This window comes from Humulus lupulus, chromosome X (genome assembly GCF_963169125.1).
Source record: "Humulus lupulus chromosome X, drHumLupu1.1, whole genome shotgun sequence".
Classification (NCBI taxonomy): domain Eukaryota; kingdom Viridiplantae; phylum Streptophyta; class Magnoliopsida; order Rosales; family Cannabaceae; genus Humulus; species Humulus lupulus.
The window spans coordinates 128,494,299-128,506,850 of NC_084802.1; the positions used below are offsets into that span (position 1 = coordinate 128,494,299).

Sequence of the window (12,552 nt, forward strand, 5' to 3'; positions counted from 1 at the left end):
TGTGTCTCAAGGTTTCGAATGGAGGATCTTGTCTCAGTCATAAATTGAGTCTGAGTGTTAGTAAGAGTCAACAGGGCAGCTTGCAGTTCATTAGGTCTCTCAGGTTGAGGCATTGATTGTGGAGGCCTAGGCTGCATTGATGACGAAGCTTGATTCATAGATGGCTGAGGCATGTTATTCTGAAATTGTCCCTGAAACTGAGGTTGTTGGCCTTGATTATTCTTCCACGAAAAATTTGGATGATTTCGCCACCCAGGATTGTAGTTGTTGGAGAATGGATTATTGAGCGGCCTTTGAAAGTTTCCCACCGCTTGAACTTGAGCATGATCCATTGGGGTGTTATTATTACAGATAGGGCACTGATCGAAAGAATGAGCACCACCACACATTTCACACCTCACTGCCATCTGAACCGCATTAGCAGACACACTACTCTGTTGCAACTGCTTGGTCAAAGAGGCTACTTGCGCTGTTAAAGCAGTAATTGCATCTAGCTCATGCACCCCAGCTACCTTTCTAACTCCTGATGATCTTTCCTCTGACCATTGATGGTTGTTTGTAGCCATGTCCTCCAGCAGCTCATAAGCGTCAGTTGCGCTCTTGCTCATAAAAGTGCCACCCGCTGCAGCATCTATAATGGTTCTGGTTGTCGGACATAAACCATTGTAGAAGTTCTGTACTAGCATCCACTGTTCAATGCCATGATGAGGACATCTTCTAAGGAGTTCCTTAAACCGTTCCCACGCCTCATATAATGACTCTCCGTCATTCTGGCAAAAGTTATTTATCTCTCCCCTTAATTTAGCAGCTTTGGACGGAGGGAAGAATTTGGACAAAAACTTCTGAGCTAGATCTTGCCAAGTGACAATGGAGTTTGGCTGCAGAGAATTCAGTCAACTTTTAGCTCTGTCCCTTAGAGAAAATGGGAAGAGCCTAAGCTTGATTACGTCATCACTCACCCCATTATATTTGAAGGTTCCACACAACTCCAGAAAGTTGGACAAATGGGTGTGAGGATCTTCAGAGGGCAACCCATTGAATTGCACAGAGGACTGCACCATTTGTAAAATAGCAGGCTTTATTTCGAAGTTGTTGGCCTCTACAGTTGGTGGGCATATACTATTTTGTACTCCCGTCAGAGTGGGTAGCACATAATCTCTCAGACTCCTCTCAGCGTTGGTCTGAGCCTGAACCCCTTGGACAACTCCTGGATTTAGACCATTCCTGACATCCCCATCATTCTGTGCCATCTTCACAGAATTATGGGTCTCTCTCTTATTCTTTCTGATTTGATTGCAAGACTTTTCGATCTCGGGATTCAGAGGAACAAGTGTGGCTTTTCCTTTTCTGCCACGCATATACCAAAATTCACCTGAGATAGACAAATTAAGCAACTAAACAGATTAGAAACGAGATTAATTAAAATCAAATTAGAATAAAAATTAATTAGACTGATATTGATAATTTTCAGTCCCCGGCAACGGCGCCAAAAACTTGTTGCGATAATTTTGCTATGCAAGTGCACACAGTCGCGAACTTGTAATAAAATGGTAAAACCAAGTATCGTCCTCAAGGACTGAGTTATCAATTACCAGTCAATTAATCTCTTGTTCTATTTGATGAATTAAAATTTCTTGATTTTTGTAAAATACAGCAAAAGAACCGATAGAGTGCAGAAATAATAATCGACAATTAAATAGAATAATAACTAATAGTAAAAACTCGTAATTCAATCACTGAGAAACAATTAGGATATTCAATCTCATCAACTATCCTTCCTATTATTCCCTAATGCAAAGTATGAATTCTTCTTATTTTTTTCACCTAATTCAATTAACAAGTTGAAACAGCAGCCTATAATCATACTATGAATTATAAACTCAACCTATGTGACAATTTCCTATATTTCTATGGTAAATTGAACCACAAAGGTAGCATTAAATTCCACAACTTAATAACAGCTACACAATTAATTCAGATACTTTCGTTCTAAATTAGAATTATGTCCAATATAACCAAGGCATAATTAAATCTCACTTCTCAGATTTTAACTTAAAAACATATGAATATGACTAAAGATGGCCAATCAATAATCACTCTATAAGAACAGATTATATGGAATTGAAGAAGATTGAAGAAGAAGAAATTAAAATTGCATTAGGTCATAACAGAAATTCAAGAGATTCAATTGAACATCCTAAACAAAAAATTAGTTCATAGTCATAGTGCTAATCACAACAGAAATTAAAAATAACATCAGGAAGAAAAACATGTAAAAATACTCTAAGCTTGAGCCTTCAACACCAGAACTCCTCCCTTCGTCCGTACGTCCTTCTCTCTTCTTTTTCGTCCTTTAAAACCTAGGATTTTTAGATTTTAGAGAGGCGGGCCGCGGCTCTACATACACTATGCCGCGGCCCGTGTCAAAATTTCTGGGCAGACTATCCTTTCAATGCCGCGGCTCTCTGAAACCATGCCGCGGCCCGCATCGTTGTTTTCTAGGCAGAGTGCCCATCCATGCCGCGGCCCTATCTAGCCATGCCGCGGCCCGAAGATGTCCTCAAAAAAACATGCTTCTGTTTCTCCCCCTAGCCGCGGCCCTACTTTGATCATGCCGTGGCTCTTAAGGAATTCTTCAATTCTTCAAGTTTTCATCCCAAAATTTCACCAACACTTCCAAATTGTATTGAGAACCATTCTTGATCAAAATATGATGAAAAACTCGATTATTTCTTCCCTTTCTTTGGCATTTCCTTCCACATGCTCAATTCTTCCTGATATTCACAAAAACAACCAAACAAAGCGTAAACCCGCGCTAAAACAAGGAAAAACAAAATAAAAGACTACTAAAAACATCACCAAAACATCATAAAAACTAGACTCATCATCAAGTATTGGACACGTGGTATATCACAATTGGCGTCTATTCGTGTTTCGAGGCTTACAATAATTGTCTTGTCACCTTTTTCCCGCTGTTTTGTCTTTTGAATCGTGGCCCTTGGATCTTGTACTAACCAAATCGAATGGCCCAAATTAATTTATGTCGTTTACGTATAAATATGGTAGGCAATTTTCAGGGTTCACCACCTTTCATTTGAAATCTTTCTACATTTTCTCTTTTTTGAATTTCTGAATCCTTCCTCTTTCTCAGAAAAACCCAGAAGCCGTTTGTTGCACCCAGCTACTCAAGAGTTTTTCAGGAACTATCCCCTGCAAAGTCTACTTATTTTTATCGAAGAACATACTGTAAGTGCTTCATCTTTTGGTTATGAAGAAAATTTTTCTTTTACTGGTCTTCTTTTTTTTCACCATGCTTATTTCCCAAATGTTTTTAGAAAATAGGCTTCAACTTAGATTTAATGTGTAGGTCCTAAAACATCCTTGGAACTACGACATTCATAAAACTGGGTAATACTTGGGTAAAGTTGGGTAACCCATAGCGAATTTAGAAAAATACCCATTCGGGATATAGAAGATGAAAAAAATTTAGGGTCCAAACCTGGTTGCTTAGGGGTCACGTTTCTTGGGTAGTTTTGCATAAACCACCTCGCAAGGAAAGTAGTGGCGTGACATTCTGATACACGGATCCCTAAATATTAGAGGTCTCTGAGGAAACGGAGGCACGTAACATAGGGAAGCGCGTGACATCACGCGATTGGGCCGAGGCTAACTCAGCTCGTACATCAAAAGTTAATCATTCCCCTCCATACTTCTGTGCTATAACCTTTAAAAACTCTTAGGTTGCCCACTAATTAGATCATTCTGTCCATTAGGAGATCTAATGGCTCCCAAGAAGAATGCACCCAAGAAGAATACTCAACAAAAGAAAAAAGGGAAGGAGGTCTCCCCTGAGTCTCCCATTCCCCACTTCGGTCCAGTGGTGGAGAAAGAAGTGGTGGTAGACCCCAACGCCTTCTTCGAGACAGAAAGAATCGTGTCCAAGATCACCACCCAAGGGAGGATGAACAAGATTATGCTGAGAAATAATATCGAGGTCGGGACCAGAGTTCTCATCGCCCGACCTGCTTTCGAAGGGGAAAGGAGCTGCTCCCCTCTCCAGGACGATTTCGCGGCCTGGAGTGACGAACACTTGAAGGCAGGTGCCTTCCTTCCCTTGGACCAATATTTCGTGGATTTTCTAAATTTCGTGAAGTTGGCTCCATTTCAACTCCCCCCAAACTCTTATAGGCTTTTGGCGGGGCTGAAATACTTATTTTTGAAGCATGAGTGGGAGGTCCCCACTCCGACAGATATATCATACTTTTTCTGCCTCAAAGCTAGCCTAGAACAAAAAGTTCGAGGTGACGGGTTCTACTACCTCACCAGGTTCCGCATTTCTGCTCCAGTCATCGTGCTCCCAAGCCACCCCAATGACAATAAATTCTTGTTCTTTATGTCAAATAGGTTCAAAAACTGTGAACATAGATATTTCAACTGTCCTCGTAAGTTCTTTATTCTCTGACCTCAGCTCGTGAAATTTTATTTTTTTCAAGATATTTCCATAATACATGTATTAACTGAGTTTATTATTTGTGCATCCATATTTGCGAGGACGGTGAAGTCCGTGACCTTCGGGGGTCAGTACGAGAAATTATTTGGGCTGCCCCCCAGTGAGAAGGATTACCACCAGATCGTGAATGACGTCATGATGCTGGCGTGCCAATTGATTAGTGAAGGCTAGACGTTGGCCTTTTGGACCCGGGCTACCCTCCCAGTAATCCACGAGCTCCCACCCTCTCATGAAAATGCCTTGCCAGCCATCGAAGGAGTATGGGACCAACCGTAGGAGCTGACCTTCTCTGCTCCAAGGCACCTTTGCCCCTGAATTTAGGTAGTACGTAGATGAGTCCAACCCCGAGGTAGAACCGGAACCTGAATCTCCTAGGATCCAAGAAATACAAGTCATAGACTCTCTTTCTCCTCCAGTAACCCCAAGGCCAAAGGTCGTGATAATAGACTCCTCCCCCATCCCGGAGGGTAGGGTCTTTATTTATTTTCTTTCTGTTTGTTTTTTACTTTATTTTAGAACTAATCCCCTCTCTGTTCTCTTCTAGCGACGAGATGGAACAAACTGGAGCTCCTGACCTCCGTACTGCTTTCCAGGATGGGAGAGCCGACTCGGGCCCTGTTGTGAAGAGGCCTAGATTTACGAAGAAGTCCCCCTTCCGGTAGCGAGAAATGTCTCCAAATCCCCTGCCAAGGGAAAAGGCATGAGCTCGACAGCTCCGGTGTCTTCTGTTATTTAGAAAAGGATTCCTCCTCCACCTCCTCTACCTCGGTTCGCGCCTTCTCAGGATCAAGAGATACAAGCTCATCGTCCAGCTCCTCTTGCCCCAGTTGCGACTGTCCGAATACCATTGGATCCCCAGGATCTAGAGAGGATCCCTGATGCTTTTTTAGGGATCTTGTACGAGACGGCGAGCCACATGGTGCGGCACACTTATAAGGCCAGCTTGAGAGACTTGATGAAGATCGAGGAGCGAAGCTCGGAAAAAGTCCTGGAGTCATCCTTGGGGATGAACCTCATAGTAAGTTATCATTCCTTGGTGACATCTTTCTCTTTATCGTGTCAAAGGATACATCTGACTTGCCTTGTTATTTTGTAGTCTGCCTTGGCTCAACATCGCAGCATAGCCTGGGCTAGGGCTAGAAATGATGATCTCTAGGCCAAAATCGATGCTGCCAAGACTGCTCTGACCGCTTCTCAAGAAGGCAACCAGGCCGCCAAAGGTGCCTTTGCGATTGTTCAAAAGAGCGAGTACGATGCCAAGTTTTCCCTCGCCTCAACTCAGGAAAGCGAGCAGGCTGCAAAGATTGCCTTAGCTGCTCTCCAGGCCCAAACTACACAACTCTAGGCCGAGGTTGATGAAGCCAAGGCAGAACTGCTCAAGGCCGAGGGTGCAGTCAAAGAAGAAAAGGCTGAGACTTTCTTGGTTGCTTTTACCAACATCAATACACAAGCTAATACAACCTTAATAAGAAAAATTATTTAAAACTACTTTAACAAGAAAAATCATTTATAATAATCCATCTGTTATTTAAATAAAAGGCTTTTATAATTATGCCTTAAATTGATGATTGTACTATTGATAATACTTTTTTAAGTGCATGGCATTCCAGGTCCATGGGACTATCTCCCCATTCGGCTGAGCTATTTTGAAGGTTCCTTCGCGCAAAATTTCCATGAGCTGATATAGTCCTTCACAGTTCGGGCCTAAAACGCCTTCCTTGGGATCCTTATTTGCCAGAAAAACCCTTCGGAGAACCAGGTCGCCTAATCCAAAACTATGTCTCTTGACTATAGAATTTAAGTAACGAGTGATTTTTTGTTGATAATGGGTGAGCTGTAACTGTGAATCCTCTCGTTTCTCATCAATCAGGTCGAGAGATGTATTAAGTAATTCATCATTCCATTCCTGGCTAAATGTATTTTTCCTGTCAGTGGTTACCAGAGCTTCGATTGGAAGGACGACATTGCTTCCAAAAGTTAAGGAGAAAGGAGTGTGTCCCATGGAGAATCTATGAGAAGTTCAGTATGCCCAAACTACTTGCGGGAGCTGTTTGGGCCATACTCCTTTGGCCTCGTCTAGCCTTTTCTAGAGGCTCGCCTTTAGGGTTTTGTTCACAGCCTCAACCGGCCCATTGGCCTGGGGATATACTATTGAGGAGAAACTCTTAATAACGTCGTATCTTTCACAGAAGTTAGTGAAGAGATCACTGTCGAATTGGGTCCCATTGTCTGACACGATATTTTTAGGAAGCCCAAACCGACATACAATATTCTTCACCACAAAGTCCAGGACTCTTTTTGAAAGTGATGGTTGCCAAAGGATCGACCTTTACCCACTTCATGAAATAGTCGATCTCCACCACCGCATAATGAACTCCTCCTTTGCCCATAGGTAGGGATCCTATTAGGTCGATTCCCCACACTGCAAATGGCCACGGGATGAGATCATCAATAGCACGACTGGAGCAGCTCAAGCAACTGTGGCGAAGCGTTGGCATTTGTCGCATTTCTGAACATACGAGATGGAATATTTCCCCCAGCATGATCTCCACAAAAGCCTTCATGCACTTCTTGTAGAATGGTCTTAGCCTCCTCAGGCAAAACACATCGTAGGAGCAGCAATGAATGACCACGTCGGTATAATGTACCATTCACTATCACATACCTCAGAGCTTGATAAAGTACTTTTCTTGCATCCTTTCTTTCCTCAGGTAGCCTTCCCGTTGTGAGGTATTCCATTATAGGGGTCATCCAAGTTGGTCTTGTGTCGATCATCTCAACCTCTATCATTTTTTTGTCATGCTTGGACTCTCCAAGAACTCTACTGGCACTACATTCAAAGTTTCAGCTTCCTTGGTGGTGGCAAGCCTTGCCAAAGCATCAACATTTGAGTTCTGCTCGCGAGGTATCTGTTCAACAATGCTGTACTCAAATTTGGATAGTTCCCCCTTCACCTTAGCTAGGTAAGTCACCCTTTTGGTGCCTCGAGCTTGATATTCCCCCAACACCTGATTAATCACGAGCTGAGAATCGCTATAACACTGGATGACCTTTGCTTTGAGCTCTTTCGCCACTCTCAGTCCAGCCAGTAAGACCTCATATTCGACTTTGTTGTTAGATGCTTCGAATCTGAATCTCAGAGCTGTATGAAATCGATGTCCTTCTGGGGAGGTTAATATGATCTCAACTCCTGATCCATTCATGTTCGATGATCCATCTATGAACATTTTCCACAACTCTTGCACCGGTTCCTTCAAAATGTCTTCTTGAAATTTGGTGCATTCAGCCACAAAATCTGCAAGGGCCTGACTTTTTATTGAGGTCTGTGGCATGTACAATATCTCAAACTGGCTGAGTTCAACTGCCCATTTTAAGAGACGTCCCGATGTTTCAGGTTTTTGCAATACCTGCCTTAAAGGTTGGTCGGTCATGACGTTAATTGAATGGGATTGGAAATATGGTCGGAGCTTCCTGGATGCCAATATCAGACAGAATGCCAGCTTTTCTATCAGTGGATATCATGATTCAGCTCCGAGAAGTCTCTTTCTTATATAATACACTAGTTTTTTAGCACGGTCTTCTTCTCGAACTAACACGACACAAACTGTATTTTCAGTTACGACCAAATAAAGGACTAGAGGCTCTTTAGACATAGGCTTGGACAATACTGGGGGCTTGGCCAAGTGTGTTTTTAGGTCAAGGAATGCCTACTCGCACTCCTCAGTCCATTCAAATTTCTTGTTTCCTCTTAGCAAGTTGTAGAATGGCAAGCATTTGTCAGTAGATTTCGAAATAAAACGATTCAAACCTGCTACCCTTCCAGTTAGGCTTTGAACTTCTTTGCGTGACCTAGGTGAGTGCATTTCTAATAGTGATATGGTTTTATCAGGATTCGCCTCTATCACCCTCGTATAGACTATGAACCCCATAAATTTTCCCGATGCTACTCCAAAAGTACACTTCTGGGGATTCAGCCTCATACCATAACTCCTTAAGATCTCAAAACATTCTTTCAGATCGAATACATGGTTACCGAAAATCTTAGATTTGACAAGCATATCATCGACATACACTTCCATGTTCCTCCCAATTAAATCAACAAACATTTTATTTACTAATCGCTAATAGGTAGCTCCAACATTCTTCAGCCTAAAGGGCATCACTTTATAACAATATACATTAGTTGGGGTCATAAAGCTAGTATGTTCTTGGTCCACATGATTCTTTGCGATCTGGTTATATCCTGAATACGCATCCATAAAGGACATGAGCTCGTAACCCGTCGTGGCATCTACTAACTGATCAACCCTTGGCAATGGGAAGCAATCCTTGGGGCAAGCTTTGTTCAGGTCGGAGAAATCGATGCAGGTCCTCCATTTCCCATTAGGCTTTGGGACCAGCACGGGATTGGCGACCCAGATCGGGTATTTTGCTTCATGAATACACCCACACTTTAACAGTCGAGTTACTTCTTCCTCAAATGCTTCAGCTTAGACTGTTCCTAAACGCCTTTGTTTTTGGGATTTTTGGGCACGTTCTTGTCCAAGTTTAGAGTGTGCATGATTACACTCGGGCGTATTCCCACCATGTCTTCATGTGCTAGGCGAAGATGTCCATCTTCTCTTGTAAGTAATTGATCAGCTCTTTCTTCCTTTCATCATCAAGATTTTTTCCAATCTTAACTACTCTTGAAGCCTCTTTGGGATCTATACTTACTTCCTCGAGCTCCTCAATGGCCCGGATCTCTGATCTGTCCTCGCCCATTCATGGATCAATGTCATCATGTGGGACAACGTCGCTATCCTTTGCTTTTTGAGGTTCTTTCGTCCCACAAGTGTCTTCCACTTCCTGGGACTCCTCACCTCCATCACTTATGTCCATAGCTTGCTGCCCGGGTTGTGATTTTCCCTTCATAGAAATGCTATAGCATTCCCTAGCAGTGAGCTGATCATCTCTGATGGTGCATATCCCCATAGCCGAGGGGAACTTGATTGCTAGGTGTCAGATAGAAGTTATGGCTTCAAATGCCATCAATGCAGGTCAGCCCAAAATTGCATAGTATGTAGCTGGACAGTCGATCACAATGAGCTCAAGTAACTTGGAGACAGCTTGCGAGCCTTCTCCCAATGTTACCATAACTCGATCGTCCCGATGGCTGCTAATCCTTCGCCAGAAAATTAGTACAGAATCATTGAGGTCGCCTTCAGTTCTGTTACAGACAACCCCATCGTTTCTAAGGTAGACTTGAAAAGTAGATTCACAGAACTGCCGTTATCTACTAGTGTCCTCCATACTCTTCGGTTGGCGAGCTGAACGGTTATGACCAAAGGATCATTATGTGGGAATTGGACGTGACTTGCATCCTCTTCTGTAAATATGATTGGTTGTTTTTCCAATCGTTGTTGCTCTGATAACTGCGATTCTGGGACAAACTCCACTCCGTTATAGGATTTATTTCGTTAATGTATCTCTTCTGGGCACCTCTGCTCGTGCCTACCAGATAGGGTCCTCCCGAAATGGTAGCTATATCTCCACTGTTATCAGAGGAGGGTCGTCCTGATTCATTTGAACTTTGGCTTGATTCATTGGAGCTTCAAAGGTTGACGGAGGGTTTTATCCGATGGGCTGACTAGGGACCACTCAATTTCGGGCATATTGGGCCAAAGGTCCTGCCCAAATAAGGGTCTTGACCTCATCCTTCAGTTGTCTATAGTCATCAGTGTTGTGACTGATATCATATTGAAATCGACAATACTTCGAAGGATCTCTCTTCACTCTTTGGCTTTTCAGTGGTTTTGGCTTCTTCCATGGAAGGCGAGTAGAAATGGCCAGGAAGATGGGCTCCCTTGTATCCGTGAGGTCGGTATAGGTTGCGTAAAGAAGCTTGAACTTTTCCCCGGACTTATTTTTCTTTGTTCTGCTCTAGTCGCCTTCACCATTTCCCTTTCTCTTATTATTTCTCCCATGGTTATTCTGGGTAATGGTTTGAGCCATAGCTACAACATCCGTTACCACTCCAACGAGATGGACAGGATTCTGGCTAGTTCCTGCGACAGATGCTCACGCTTCTTCTTGGTTAACCCATCTTTGAGCTCACGACAAGAACTCGTCCACACTATTAACTCCTTTTCTCTGTAATTCTTGCCACAAATCGCCTCCAACAAGGATTCCTGTCCTTATTTCCATGAGCTAGGAGCTATCTTCTGCATCTCTAGCTCGAGCCTCGACATTGGCAAACCTACTTAGATGTGCCTTCAACGGTTCCACAGGTTGTTGCTTTACATTAGCCAATGAATCAGACTTAATCCGAGCTGTGTGCGAAGCCCTGACTGATCTCTTGAAATCAGTAGAAAACTTCTTCCATGAGCTAATTGAATGCCTCTTGTATTGTTTAAACCACTACCTGGCTGGTCCAATCAGAGTTGAGGTGAATAAAATGCTCCATAGATCAGGTCCACCGTTATGAGCCATCATCATGGTGTTAAACATCCCAAGGTGATCAGACGGATCCCCATCTCCGTCAAACTTTGACAAGTGTGGCATTCTGAAGCCTACCGGATATGTGGCCGCTGCAATATTTGGAGCGAAAAGCTCGAGCTCATCCTCTGACTCACAATCATCTTTGTCTTTTTCAGATAGATTCTTCTTCATTTATTCCTCCATCTGAGCTAACCTCTCGAGGGTTTGGTCCTTAGTCCCTAAGTTATTTTGGGGCTGTTCAACAGCTCCCATCCTATCGTACGCGTTTGATGGGTTGTTGTCCCTCCAAGCTCAAGCTTGGTTTGGTGAGGCATTCCCATTATCACGTACTATGGAAGGACTTCCCTCTTGATGAGCATAACTAACACCCTCATCTCGAGCTGAATTTCTTCTCAGCGAATTTAGGCGATCACACATATCAGTCTGTGGATCGTATCGAGGGCTTTGTGCCGAACTTAGATGATTTCTTTGATCTCCCTTGGACCAACCACTTCGACAACTCTCAGTCCAATAACTTCCATTTGCGAAGCTTACAACTCGCGGTTGAGGCCGAGAATCTGGATTTTCAACGCGTGTCTGTGGGACATAGGTATAAGCATAAATGTCCTGTGTAGGCCAAGGTGGTGTTGGATGTCTAATAAGTGATGGGGGATACCTTACTGGTAAGGCAATCCTTGTCCCATCAGGGCGAACTAAATTAGCCCGCCTTTGTTTTGCCCCATTATTTATAGCTCTTTGCGCTTGACGATTTGACCGTGATGCAGAAGGGTGAGCTGGAACATTCTATCTCTGTGAACCTATCCTAGCCCCTCCTTGTGGGTTGCCATGAATGTTCCCAGACATGTGTGAGGGAGGCACCAAACTTGGGGTCGCGGTTCTAACCGATCGACTGACGTGATGATGACCCCTATGAGGGCCACTAGGTTGAGCCTTTTGGCGATATTGTGTTGTTGGCACAGAACTCGGGGTGGCGGTTCTGACTGACCTACTTGGTTTGGATCGGTTATTCCTGTGGGACTTATGAGACCCGTTTTGACTCTTTCTGACATTAACGTCGGTTGTAAGAGTGGGTAACCGAGCCAAGACCTTCTCGAATTTCCTGTTTGCCTAAGCAAGATGGCTTCTTAACTGTATATATTTTCCAACTCAACCGCAGTTAAGTAGTCTAGGTTTGGATTCGGTGGCAATGATGCCAAACTCCCAGTATCGCCGTGGCTCGCCGGTTGCTTTCCCAAGCATTGCTGAACTTCAGGGTCATGCTCATTTGAAACAGCGATATGATGGGCCTCCTACCCACCAGGTTGTTCTATCTCATTGTCGTGCATTGAGCGAGTGACCACCATGATGAGATTTGACTGGGATTTTGATGAAAGCACCAAACTGTTGACGCAGTTTTTCGTCAACAGTGTATTGAAGAAATAACAAGGTTAAATTAGTGCTTAATAATAAACCGAAATATGAAATGAATTCGCAAGAACACAAATCTTTTTACGTGGTTCAGTGGTTAAAATCCACCTAATCCACGAGTCTATATTATTGATGTTTCTCTCTCTATTTTGGCA

At 43.3% G+C, this 12,552-nt stretch overlaps 1 non-coding gene across 1 annotated transcript; it reads left to right on the forward strand.

Moving 5' to 3' along the window:
- The first annotated feature begins 696 nt into the window (after positions 1-696).
- On the forward strand, positions 697-803 carry LOC133807686 (small nucleolar RNA R71). Its single transcript, XR_009879587.1, has one exon. It is a non-coding gene; the product is annotated as a small nucleolar RNA R71 (small nucleolar RNA).
- The last annotated feature ends 11,749 nt before the right edge of the window (positions 804-12,552 follow it).